Below are 12007 nucleotides of genomic sequence, written 5' to 3' on the forward strand. Positions count from 1 at the left end.
TCTGGTCTCTGGGGTAACCCGGAGGTACCATATTATGCCTGTTTTAAAACAGTTACACTGGATGTCGATATGTTTCCGGGCAAAATACAAAGTGCTGGTTATTACCTTTAAAGCTCTGAATGGCTTGGGTCCAGGCTACCTTAGAGAGCGCCTTCTTCGGTATGATCTCCATCGCTCATTGAGGTCATCTGGAGAGGTCCGTCTCCAGTTACCACCAGTATGACTCGGAACCAGGCCTTTTCTGTAGCTGTTCCTGGCCCACGGAATGCACTCCCGGCAGATTTCCACAGTTTAGGCTTGCTGTCAGCTTTTAAGAGAGCTCTACAAACTTACTTGTTTGGCCTGGCCTTCCAAGGTTTTTAATATTTTTAAAGCATTTTAATTGGTTTTAAATGGTTTTGAATTATTTTAAAATTCTTTTTATATTGTTTTGAACACTGAGTTTTAAATGGTGTATGTTTTTATGTCTTTTTAAACTTCTACAGTGCCCAGAGTCTTGGGATGGGGTGGTTTATAAATGAAATAAATAAATACACACACACACACACACACACACACACACACACACACACTGATCTAGATGGACCAAGGGTCTGACACAGTATAACACAGCTGCCTATGTTCTTATTGTCCAAAGATGCTCTCCTCCTCCACATAATAATGACTGGATGTAATTGAGTATATATGAATACAGGGAGAGCCCTGTTGGTTCACACCAAAGAGTCGTTTAGTGCAGCATCACATGTTCCACAACACAGTGCCTCCAGAAAGCTTGGAGGTCTCAGGCAAAGGTCTTTCACAGGACCTACTACCAAGGAAGTAGAGATGGCCAAGACTGAACTAGGGACTTCCCACATAAAGGAAATGCACTCTGTCACTAAGCTGTGGTCCTCCAACCCAATAGGGTTGGATGGCTGTCAGAATTCTGCCCGGAGGTAATTTAGATTATGGACTGAATTGGAGTTATGTCCTCCAGAGCCATTGAATATCCTCAATTGTGTCCTCTGCTTTCTTCATTGGGGATCCCAAGATAGCAAATGGTTAATGTGAACTGAAAGGTCTGAGTTTTCAGCTCCAGATTGAGAGTTTGATCACTGATCTTCGCACACTGAACACTCAACAGAGAGCTTGTCCTCAGAATCCAGTTCCAGCGGATTCAGGGTCTGAATCTGAATAATACTTCCCAAACAGACAATTCCAGTTTAGGGTCGCATTAGAGATTCTGGTCAAACAGCAAGTATAGTATCTGGAACAGCTTTTAGAGGTAGTAATTAAGTCATGCCTTGCTTTTGAAGGCAGGTAAAAGCTGTTCTGTTGAGTAGTGGAATTTAAAATGAATTTCTGAACTCACATATTATGAATTGATTGTGAATTATTATCCTTTGTGAAAGTGGTTGGACTGTGGTTGTTTCTTTGGTGTTACCAGGGCCAGTGCTACCATGCAGCAGGATGAGTCACTTCAGGGGGTGAATTTGGGTGAGTGACAGATCTGGAACCATCCCTTTTTCTTGCTCACCTCTTTGGCAGCCAGCAGCACCACTCTAGCCAGCCCAACTCTATGGGCAACATCACTCTAGCCCAACTCTAAGGGTGAGAAATCCCTCCTCTCCCTGCCACCATTTCTTTTTCCATGGCTGCTATCACTGCTGGGCAGCATTCTCACTTGCCACCAAGCCAGCACTGAAGAGCAAAGACAGCATGGCAGGAACAGCCAGTGTGGTGGATGGATGGAGACAAATGTGTATGTTTGGGGGCGGGGAGGAAGGCAACATTGGGCATCCTATTTCAGGTGTCAAATGGTCTTGAGCCAACCCTGGGTCCTACCTTCTACTTTAGCATTTTGTTTACACCACTGATTCCATGGGGAGTATTGGGGAGGAGAGCTGGTCTTGTGCTAGCAAGCATGAATTGCCCTCTTTGCTAAGCAGGGTCCACCTGGATTTGCATGTTCAATTCCTAGCATCTCAAGATAGGGCTTGGAGAGACTCCAGCCTGAAACCTTGGAAAGCTGCTGCCAGTCGGTGTAGACCAGGGCTGCTCATGTTTGGTCCTCCTGCAGATGTTGGCCTATAACTCCCATAACCCCCGTCTATGAACCACTGTGGCTGAGGATTATGGGAGTTGTAGTTCAAAAACAGCTGGAGGGCCGAAGTTGAGCAGCCCTGGTGTAGACCAGGGATTCTCAGCGTTGGGTCCCCAGATGTTATTGGACTTCAACTCCCATAATCCCCAACCAAAGGCCACTGGGGCTGGGGATTATGGGAGCTGAAGTCCAATAACATCTGGGGACCTGAGAATCCCTGGTGTAGACAATGCTGAGCTATATGGGCCAGTTGTCTGACTTAGTTTATGGCAGCTTCCTGTGTTCCTATGTGGTGTGGGTGTGGGTGTGTGCATACGTACTCGCTAACTGGGCAAAGAGGCACCTTTTAAATGTGGTGATTCTCTTTATTTAGCAGGAGGAGAGTAACTGGCCCTATCCACCCCCAGCACAGTACCTCTAGTGACTGTTGCTGGTGTCTACCTTATGTTTCTTTTTAGATTGTGAGCCCTTTGGGGACAGGGATCCATCTTCTTAATTAATTAATTCTCTATGTAGACCGCTTTGGAAACTTGTGTTGAAAAGCAGTATATAAATATAGGTTGGTGTGTGTGTGAAATCTTGTAATTCTTTATATAACGAGCTGTGAGCTTCCAACTTGAGATAGCAAAATAAAATATAAATATACAGTAATAATTGAATGGCTGTATTTTGCAGCCACTACTGTTTTTTATTACTTTTTTTTAACCACTAGCATGGTTAAACATTGCTGCTGGAAACATATCATAGAAACTTTCATGACAGGAGATAATCACAGCAATGATCTACCAGGAGTGTTATGACTAAGGTTAAACACCGGCTAGATACAGGAGGCCTTTGGGACATTCCTATTTGGTGTTTGCATTTGTTGGCCTGTTCTTTCATGTCAAACCAATTAAACAAGCCCGCAAGCAAATGAACCCTCCAAATAAACCCAGCTCCAGCCAAGTGTTTCCAGGGCAGGCAGCCCACCAGCTGACTGACACAATGCACCGATCCATAATTCTCAGCTCAACATGTGCTGCTTCCCAATTCTTCTGCTGGAAAAGCATTACAGGCCCTCCACAATTGAATTACATCCACTCCCATAATTGCAAGTGAGTAGGATTGCCATCTAGACAGAACTATACTAGCCATTTTCCTCTCTCGACCAGTGGCCAGGATTGGAAGATGCAAAGCCAAAAAGAAAAAAGGAAAAGAAAAAAAAGATGCCAGCCAAGGCCCTTTTTCACTATGAGTATAGGCATTTCTCCATCCTGCTGTGTAGCTATTTGGCGCTTTGTCCCTTAACAAGAGCGCCGTGGGAGTGTGTTTTGCAGGATGCATTTGTGTAAGGAACATAAATCTCTCTTCCTCCATTTAATATCTGCCCACTATCTGATCCCTCTCATCAGTGCAATAGCCAAAGTTCAGCTGCCCTCTCAGGCAGGCAGGCTTAGCATGAGGAACGGGACACTAGAATCCACAGCAAAGCTTCAAAATCTCCTGAGCATGTTTCTGGTTTAGGTACTATTAATAGTAACCGCCAATCTGTGGGGGGATGGATGGTGGTGCTTCAGTTAGTTATTTACTTGTCCCATGGATTTCGACACCTAACTTTTCCTGGACTATAGCTGACAAAGGTTATTGGGAAGGCGGGGAGGCATATGATCAATAGATGCTTCAGAAGCACATGGGAAGACACAATATCCTACCATCCAAAAATACATTCATGAGTCTTTAATTCAACTCCAAGAAGCAAGCTGGAGTCTTGGAGTCTTTAATTTGACTCCAAGAAGCAAGCTGCCACAAAGCAGAAAAAGCTGCCTTATACTGAGTCAGACCATGGGTCCAGTGTTCCCTCTAACAGGGATTCCCAGAATCCCCAGCAAAAGGCCACTGGAACTGAGAATGCTGGGAGTTGTAGTGAACAACATCTGGGAATCCCTGTTAGAGGGAACTGTGCATGGGTTCATCCCAATGCTATCTACTCTGTCTGGCAACAATTCTCCAAAGAATTGCTACATGATACTTTTAAACTGGGGATCCAGGGATCAAACCTGGGGCCTTCTGCAAACAAATCATGTGAACTACCACTTTGCCCTCTTGAGTTTACCCATGAACAAGGAATATGTTAAAAGGGACACTGGGACAACTCCCTGCGAGAACCACAAAATCCAGGGAATTTGTAATCTATTCTGAACCTTCCAAGAGTTCTGGAAGTTTCCAATTTCTAATTAATGGGGCTATTACCTGATTAAAGCAATCTTACCACCTATGCATGTTTACTTAGAAGTAGAATCCTCTTTGTTCAATGGAGTTATTCCAGGAAACCGGGCAAAGGATTGTAGCCAATAGCCAGCAACAATCTCATCAAATTTAGCTGCTTAACCTATTGATCAATCATGTTTGCAGAGGAGTAAAAATTCCTCTGTAGCAAGATGCTGCTTGCCACCTGCAATTTTCATAAGTACTGGTATTAAAGTAACATATTTTTAAAATCTGCCCAATTAACCGGAGACATTTGTAGTTGATTAAAAGGTTTTCTAATGATTAATGTGGTTAATTGATTAAAGAAGTTGGTCCTGGTAATTACAGTATGTAGAATGCAGCAGCTATTATGGAATAGATGCATTTGAGGACTTTAGAATTCGGGGACTTTCTATATCATGAAGGAACTATGTCTTTGTTATATACGTCCTATACTCTCCCTCCATGAGGGAGTATTAACAACAAAAAAAGCCTTACTATCTGAGTTGCCCACTACCACAACACAACCTTCAAGGCAATATGCTGAACCAGCACTTTCCCCAAGCAACCTGTACATGTCTGCTCATAGTTCCGGGCCCTGAGGAACTATCACGCTGACTGGGTTTGCCTTCTGCTGCCCTCTGCTCTCCAGCTGACTCTTTCCTCCTCACTGAGAACCTCTCTAGGCATTGCCTGAAAATGACTCTGTCACTTTAGCGCCAGTCGGCGAGCCCTTTAATGCCTGAGATTTGCTCGGGAACATTTGTTCCATTATTGTCTTTGATGATATAATCATGCACACTGATTTTAGGGTATAATTGTAGGTAAGCATGGTGTTTGACCATCTGTTACTGACGCTATAAAAAGATTTCTTCTGGTGCAATACTGGGAAACAAATGTAGAGAAACAAAAGGGATATTTTACAGAGCGAAAACATATCCGACACAGTCAAGCGTGCCCGCTGATTCCAAATGCATACATTTCTGCTAGCACATTATGCCACAGACCAGCAGCATTTTTCATGGACACGCCCATGTTTGACAAATGCAGTCCGGTTCAGATGCTGAAGCAGCGGCTTCAGATCCAGCCATGCAGGGGCCACTCCACGTGGCAAACTGTTCATCGAGAGGCCCTCGCTAGGTGGATCTTCTCCACTTTTTGATGCCATCTCAACATGCCAGAGCGGTTGCAGTGGTGTGGCAAAAGTCTATAACCATAAGCAACAATTCTGGGTGAAGAGCTCACTATGCAGAGGGGACTCTACACAGTCGCAATGGCCACCACAGAGTCACGTGGTCATATAGACTGAGACTACCATCAAGCAGTTCTACATGTTCCTCAGAAATGGTAAAAGAGGAACCAGGAGTGGCTTGTGAAAGGGCGGTCCCTCCATTAGGCCAGGTGATGGAGTTGCCTCAGGCAGCAGATTATTGGGGTGGCAGCAGGGCAGCAAGAGCTAGAGCTGACGTTTGCAAGCTGAGCAAGGAGAGCCTCTCCTTTGCAAAGCTTCCAAGTAGCCCCAGGAGAGCTGGGCAACGTTCACTGCACCCTGCCCCAACACACTTCCAAAGCTTGCAAGGGTTGGCTTTGAAAGGGGGCTGCCCCCACCAAGGTGTGGGGCAAGGCAGCATTTGGTGCCTTACCTCAGGCATCACAATTGCTTGGGCGTCCTATTAGATCTTGGGCAAAGGGAGGACAAATGTGGATGTCCGTTGTGGAAGTTACACTCTGTACCCTCTCATCAGAGGAATGTTCATCTCCCCACATCAGATAATTGCATCTCCTCCATCCTGGAAGCTCAGAGAATGAAAGCCTAACAGCACCCATGTATCCCCTATTCTTCCTGCATAGGGATGCCACTGAGTGGTGAAGGACTCAACTGTGCAGACTGCAGTCCTCGTTACCAGCACTATTTTGAAAAAGGGAAATGCAAAGTGGATTCCAGGGCTCCTCTCAAGGAGAAACATCTGAGAATTTTCAAGGGGAGCAAACATGCTTCTAGGACACTAATGAATTTCCCAGGGAATTTCTACACATTCCAATCGTACACAAAGGGCTGTCTTGTTCCCTTGAGCTGCTGGAGGCAAAGGCAGGATGCCACTCCTCCCTCTCTGGCTCTGCCTCCGTGCACTGAGGTCACCCCACTTTGTGCTTCTACAAGCTCAGACACTGTCCAATACCCCCCTGCACTGGCCTCCCCATGGCTCTTTGCCCAGACTGGCTTCTCTCCATTGTTGCTGGTCCCTCCAAAGGTGCTGAAATGATACGTTATCCTTTCAGCACCTTTGTAGCGATCAGTGACAATCAAGATAAGCCAGCCAGGGCAAAGAGCTTGATCTGTAAACAGATCAGTGCAGTGGGGTGTCTGGTCTCCTTGAAGCATTGAGCAAGGCAATGCCAGCATCTGCTCTGGGCACTGGGGACAACATGTGGAGGTCTACAGGTGGGCTGGGAGTGTGTGGCAGCAGGCAGGTGACGCCTGCAAGAAGGCAGGGCAGGGTTCCCCCACTCATGACCCCTTGGCATAGGAGGTCATCGCATCATTTTACCTCGTGGGGCAACTACCCCTGCTTACCCAGGAATAGTAATGAAAGAATAAACCCTTTCTCAAAGCTCCTGCCCCTTATGTTAAAGCTGTACACCTCTCTGTCCCTGGGATATAGCCTCTCCCATCTCTCCCATTTAACCCAAGATCAGGAATAGTGATGGAATTATGGTGCCTTCTCCACCCCCTCTGCTCGGAAAAGCTTCCTCCCCTTTTAACTTCCTTCTCAAAACTTCAGGGGGAGGAATGTTGTTGCATTCATGTCTTGCTTGCAGCTTCCCACAGGCATCCCTCTGGCCTCAGCTGACCACATAATTTATTTATTTATTTTATTTATTTATTTTTACATTTATATCCCGCTCTTCCTCCAATGAGCCCAGAGTGGTGTACTACATACTTGAGTTTCTCCTCACAACAACCCTGTGAAGTAGGTTAGGCTGAGAGAGAAGTGACTGGCCCAGAGTCACCCAGCTAGTTTCATGGCTGAATGGGGATTTGAACTCGGGTCTCCCCGGTCCTAGTCCAGCACTCTAACCACTACACCACACTGGCTCACTGTCGAGGAGAGTAGATGTAGCTTTGGTCTGATCTACATAGTTCTTATGTCCAGAAGCCCTTCTCTTGCACTAAAGCCTCCTCCTGGATCACCTAACTGCAACTTACCTAGAAAGCGACCGGTTTCTTCCCTGACCACTCCCACTGGTATGAAGTTCCATTATCAGGAGCCAGACTGTTGGTCTACCCCAGGGGTTCCCAACCATGAGTCTCCAGATGTTGGACAACAACTTCCATCATTCTTTCGGTTACTGTGGCTGAGGAAGATGTGAGTTGGATTCCAACAATGTTTGGGGACCCAAGACTGGGAATACATAGGGACATGCCATATACCAAGTCAGGCCATTGGTCCATCTAGCTCAGAATTGTCTACACTGACTGACAGCAGCTCACCAAGGTGGCAGGCAGGAGTCTTTCCCAGCCCTATGTGGAGATGCTGCCAGGAGGTGAGCCTGGAATCTTCTTCATGCAAAGCAGATGCTCCTCCACTGAGCTACGGCCCTATCATCTAAGGGGATAGCACACAGAACTCGCATGTAGTCACCACAGGAACACAGGAAGCTGTCATATACTGAGTCAGACCATTGTTCCATCTAGCTCAGTATTGTCTACACAGACTGGCAGCGGAGTCTCACTCAGCCCTATCTTGGAGATGCTAGGAATCTAGATGCTCTTCCCAGAGCAGCTCCATCCCTTAAGGGGAATCTCTTACAGTGGTTGCGTTCATATGCAACCAGGGTGGACCCTGCTTAGCTAAGGGGACAAGTCATGCCTGCTACCACAAGACCAGCTCTCCTCCCACAAATGCAAACCAAGGTGAACCCTACTTAGCAGAAGGGACAATCTATGCGTGCTACTGCAAGGTCGGCTCTCCACCCCTGGTCTATCTAGTCCAATAGTTTTCACTGTACACTGATAGCCAGCAGCTAACCTGCGCATTCTCTGTCCCTGCTGATATTCCTTTTTGACTGGAGATGCTGGAGTCAAACACCTGGGATGTTCTGCATGCAAACCGTGTGCTCCACCCCTGAGTTATGGCCCTTCCTCTTCTTGCTGTCAGTAAGTATCATCATTAACTTTCCCACCCTCTGCACTCCAGTTCCTTTCTTGCCTGTGTAACATATATTAGAAGTTCCCTGTCCAGGCACTGCCTTTCTTCTGTATTCTCCATAGCATGCGACATACAGTTCCATTAGATACATATTTTTAAAGCAGCAGCCACTCCAGTTGCAATAAAATGGGCTGTAAATCTTAATAAGAAACGTGTGCACGTGTGCATATGTGCTTGTGTTTATGTGTGAGAATGAAATATAAAATCTATATAAAATATGGATGCATAAAATATAGACCGTCTAGCTAGGCAGGTAAATCTGGATGGATGATCAACATTGTATATTGAGAGCGGCAGACAGAGAGAACAAATTTAATCTTGCTTTTCTTTGCCCTATTCTTCTTCCAATTCCTTTGTCCTCTATCTTTTCCAGCTCATCCCTGCTTTCAGTTCTATTAGATAACTGTAGCACGAGAACCAATAGTGATAGCTAAAGGTAAAGTGTGCCGGTGTCGAGTCGATTTCGATTCCTGGTGCCCACAGAGCTCTGTGGTTTTCTTTGGTAGAATCCAGGAGGGGTTCACCATTGCCTCCTCCCACGCAGTATGAGATGATGCCTTTCAGCAGCTCCCTATATTGCTGCTGCCCAGTATAATACCAGTGGGGATTCAAACCCGCAACTTTCTGTTTGTTAGTCAAGCATTTCCCCACTGCGATACTTAAGGTGACTTGTAATAGTGACAGAGTGAGATGCAAATCTTAAGAGGATGTGGCAGCTGGTATCACCCCCACCCACAAAAAAGTGGGGAGTCATACAAATTCAATTCACTGCTGAGCCTCTCTCATGGCACCTCCTGGCCAAAGCTTATATGGCCACTCACACACTCGCCATAGAAGCCCCTTCTATCAACCATCTCCCCACACCTTTTGGTCCTCATCCATATTATATGCTGGCTCAGAACTGTGGGAGTAAATCTAATATAAATTTGAACATCGGTGTTGCGTGTTTCAGTTGGGATCTTCAGCCTGGTGCAATTTATTATATGTAAATACTTTTTTTTTGAAAAATAATCTTTCAAGCAGACGAACAGAAACAAAAAAGAAGCGGAACGTTTTAATAGCCAGTCTAGACAAAGATACAGACCCATAAAGCTAGTGGATAAATCCTTCTCTAATTAAGCCATAGCCCCCCAAAGGGGGTGTTGCTGCCCAGATACAATCACACCCCTAGAGTGTGGGGGGAAAAGATACAACCATCACCTTTATCCACCACCGGTGTGATTATTTAATGCTAATGATTATTCCTGGCATTTCATTTGATTGAAAGGCCAGCATATTTACTTATTTGTTGCATAACTCTGGTTTTAAAAATTAAACACCAAAATAACACAAACACAAAAGCAGGCATCCTTGTAGCTCTCAAACTCTGCATATCAACACAAAGAAGTTATATTTGTGGCAAGGAATTGCTTAAGCCTCTGGTTATTTGAAGTGTTTCCACTAAAGAATGGGAGAATAAATATACACAGAAATTCCATTATTTCCCAGGCTACAGGTTCAATGCTAACATAAAATGTTGAAATAATCAGCTTTTAAGTCAACCCAAATAGGTCATCTTGATGTTTTGCTAAATGCGAGCTGAAATTTCCTCTGAATCTTTGAATTTCTATCATATTCAGCCAGCAGAAGCAGATGGGAAACAGGAAATGTTAGAGAACCACTCTACATGGACTGTAAGCTGCAGAAACCACTGAGACAGCAGACGTTGGAGGCAAATTTTGGAGTCAAGCCCTCTTCTCATTGGTTACATAGGAAGCTGCCTTGTACTGAACCCATCTGGGTGGTCAGTGCAGTGGGAAATGGCTCCCACATTGAAGCTTTTTTTTTTTTAGCCTACTTTCCAGTCGGCTTATGAGTTCACCCAGCATTCTCTCTCTCTCTCTCTCTCTCTCTCTCTCTCTCTCTCTCTCTCTCTCTGTGTGGTCCCCTATCAACTTCATAGTGCCTGGACCAATATGAACCAAATCAGGTTCAGTTGTAGGGACACCTCAACAGCATAGTTTGCAATGATGTCATCCACCCCAATTCCAGATGGTGGACGCATGAACATTTGAGGCACAATTGGGCTAACTTGTGAACCGCCTAACCGATTCGAACAAAATTTGCTACAGGTGTAGGGACACATAGGGCTCAAGGGCATAGTTTGTAATGATGTCATTCACCCTGATTCAAGATGGCAGGCACGTGAACATTTGAGGTGCAAGTGGGAAACAATCTGGACCAAATTTGGTACAGTTGTAGGGACACAAAGGGACACCTAAAACACATAGTTTGTTATGATGTCATCCACCCCAATTCAAGATGGCCGATGCATGCACATTTCAGGAACATGTGGGCTAATTTGTGAACTGCCTAACTGATTTGTACCAAATTTAGTCAAGTTATAGAGATAGTAAAAGAAAAGTAGGCAGATTAGTTCTTACTAGAACCACTTGGTTTGTTGTTGTTGTTTTGCCAAAGGGGCTTTCCCCTTCTCATGAACATTCCATCTGTTTGCTCTATGCGTGGGAAACTGAAGCCCTGTTCAGGCATTCAGTAGGGCACTGCTGACCATGCTTGCAGGGCTGGAAAAAAAACATCAGAAGTTCCACACTCTGCCTACTCACCCTCACAGCCCTGCTCTTCACGCTTACTGCCGCATCCGCCTGAAGAGACAACTACTGTAAGCGTGATTGCACCCATTTAAATTCATGCCTACTGAACACCTGAATAGGGCTTGAGAGATTGCACCAGCTGAGCCTGAGCCTTGTGCTAGGAACATTTGTAAGACATGGATGTATATTTTGAGCCATTACTATATTGTAGGGTGATTATTTTGGCATTCATGCCAAGAAAGAGGGGGTACATGTTTGCTAATAATACGTTGGCCCTCTGAAATGGAAGATCAGGCATCCCGCCCCACTTTTTCTTGGTATGCGTGCCAAAATGAAAAGGTTTAATGCGCATATATTGGTACAAGGCCTTTCCAGATGATCAGAAATTCAGGTTAAATAAGGGTTCCTGATCACATTGTCTGAGTATATGACCATCCTTTTTCTTGCACTCTCTCCACCAAATTTAAAGACATTTTTAGCTCAGTTGCCCTCTTCACGCCATGTTTTTATTGTATTTTATTTTTACAAAAGTTGTTTGTAAGCCACCTGGAGTGTATTGAAGAAAGGACAATGTGTGTCATGTGCTAATAAACCTGCTTCTGGTTATTGTGAAGTTGTTTTTAAAAATTAATCACCACAAATTATTGTGAAGCAATCACAACAAATGCACTTACAACCCCCCAAAGCTGTACATATGAAAATAGTGTTATGTAGCCCCGCAACACTACATTTCTGCCAAATATCAATGCCTGACCACACTCCTCTCTCCCTCCCTCTCCCTCACACACTGCTGAAAGCTCTACAGTTTTTGCTGGTTTAATTTAATTTGCCAAAATTAAATTATTATCATCATCATTATTATTTTAAAAAATTAAATTAAAATTTTCCAAGAG

The 12007-nt window shown here is 44.9% G+C and overlaps 1 protein-coding gene across 27 annotated transcripts in view; it reads right to left on the reverse strand.

Annotated features, from left to right (window-relative positions):
* The window catches only part of NRXN1 (neurexin 1), a 1475796-nt gene that overhangs the window by 594055 nt on the left and 869734 nt on the right, over positions 1 to 12007 (reverse strand). The gene's annotated exons all lie outside the window — the stretch shown is intronic.

The sequence above is a fragment of the Hemicordylus capensis genome, chromosome 1 (assembly GCF_027244095.1).
Source record: "Hemicordylus capensis ecotype Gifberg chromosome 1, rHemCap1.1.pri, whole genome shotgun sequence".
Classification (NCBI taxonomy): domain Eukaryota; kingdom Metazoa; phylum Chordata; class Lepidosauria; order Squamata; family Cordylidae; genus Hemicordylus; species Hemicordylus capensis.